A 2,062-nucleotide genomic window follows, 5' to 3' on the forward strand; every position below is an offset into this window, starting at 1 on the left:
AGCACCCACGGCGCACGCCCGGCCTGTTAAATAGCCTGTAACCATAACAACTGTGTGACACAAACTCAGTGCTTTAGTAATTAAATAATGTCGGGCTCAGTTCGGTTTCAGACATAACAAACAGAATGGCTGTTGGGTTCAAACAGAAATATGCGGCCCGTGCCGCACTCTAGCACACACATACACACACACACACACACACACACAAGGAAAACCGGACATTATCATCAATTTATAAACACCCCCCGGACGCCCCGGACAGGACGTGAAAAGTGGACATGTCTGGGCAAAAGAGGACGTTTGGTCAGCCTAGCTAAATAAACCACTGTCTTGCCAAAGCTACTCACTCACATTTCACGTTATTTAAGTCAGATTTATGCTGATATGTTAAATACCTACTGAGCACATCAGCATAAATCTAGCAAAATGCAAAAATCAGGCTTTGTTGATTGATTCGATAGAACTGAGTACAGAGGCATATAGTAAATATGTCCAGTCCTTCAATATCTAACCAGGGCCGGTTCCAGAAAATAATGACAAGAGGTGCATCTAAGATCAGAGGGGGTGCACATGCCCGGCACGTTATTCAACACTAAATTATGCATTTTCCAGTCATTTCAAGTTGGATGATACCAGCCAAGCAAGAATATTTAAAGTGTCTTTCAAGTGCTTTATTGCAGCAATATTGTAGCAGAACAAAGAAAAGGCTACATTTAGTCTGGGCTACCTCACCCATCAGTCCATCTAGCAGCAGATATTTCTTACCCTGAAAATAAAACATAGAAATTCAAACTAGGAATTCTATCTATAACAATCAGTGTTGTCAGCTCAAAACCATCACTGATTGTTAAAGATAGAATTCCTAGTTTTAAATTTTATTTTTTATAGTATAACAGTATAATGTGGTAGGACATAATAAAATTCTTAACTTCTTCCTACCCCTTTGAACATGACACATACCATCTAACTTACTCAACAACTAATTTATTGTATTGTTTATATGCCCTATTTTTGTTATTTGTTTTTCTGTGTCTTTTTTTAAACATGTTTAGTAAAGTTGAATTTAAAAAAAAAAAAAAAAGCTCAAATAAAATAAAAATAACCTGTGTGGTCCATTTCATCCAGCAGAAACCGCCATACCACAGCAAAAGGTACAGGTTTTATAGAGTCTTATGGCTCCTCTTTGCCTAGGTTGTCGGGTGGCGGTGCTTTGGATGAGCTGGGCGCCTGCTCTGGGGCTGGGGGTGAAGGCAGCGGCTTGGGCGGGAGTGAGCAGGACGAGGCTGCCGCTTGCTCCCCAGCAGCTAGGCTAACTTCACGTCGAGGTCGAGTCTCTGTCTCACCATCGTTACCGTTGTCTGACTTGTTGCTGGTCCTGTTTTGCTTGAACCATTTTCAAATATCCATGGCGATCTCGTTAACGTTATTTGTGTTACAGGCTGTTAACGTTACAGCAGAAAGCTGCGTCTGGCTGGTGCAGCAGCCGCCGGGCCGGTAACTGCGCTGGACGCAAATGAGTGACATGCAGTCACGCGCATTTGTCATGACAGACAGCGTTGACAGTGACATTACTGAAGAAAGGCAGGAATTTTATTTAATTACCATTGAATTAAAACTAAACTGGCAAATAGAATGCGCACTTCACTATCAATGTGTTCTATATTGGGTAACACTTCATAAGTCAGCCCGCGTTTTAGAGTGTACCTCTCGCCCACTTTCCCGGGAGTTAGAGCATAATTCCTCCCGGTCACTTACCACATACTTTCCCAGGAGTTAGAGTATCCCTCGCGGTCACTTNCCGGGAGTTAGAGCATAATTCCTCCCGGTCACTTACCACATACTTTCCCAGGAGTTAGAGTATCCCTCGCGGTCACTTAGCACATACTTTCCTGGGAGTTAGAGTATAACTCGTCACTTATGTAATTTCCCAAAACTTATGGTTTAATTTCCTTATATGAATCTGTATATGTATGAAGTGCAATAAAAACAAATTCTTTTGCCCTTTGCTCATGGCAGTTGATTCAGTCACTTTTATGTAGCCTATGTGTCATCAGGCAATTTC

The 2,062-nt window shown here is 42.0% G+C and overlaps 1 protein-coding gene across 2 annotated transcripts in view; it reads left to right on the forward strand.

Annotated features, from left to right (window-relative positions):
- Positions 1–2,062, forward strand: part of borcs7 (BLOC-1 related complex subunit 7) — a 1,032,483-nt gene that overhangs the window by 444,131 nt on the left and 586,290 nt on the right. The gene's annotated exons all lie outside the window — the stretch shown is intronic.

Source organism: Epinephelus moara, chromosome 19, assembly GCF_006386435.1.
Source record: "Epinephelus moara isolate mb chromosome 19, YSFRI_EMoa_1.0, whole genome shotgun sequence".
In the NCBI taxonomy this organism is placed as follows: domain Eukaryota; kingdom Metazoa; phylum Chordata; class Actinopteri; order Perciformes; family Serranidae; genus Epinephelus; species Epinephelus moara.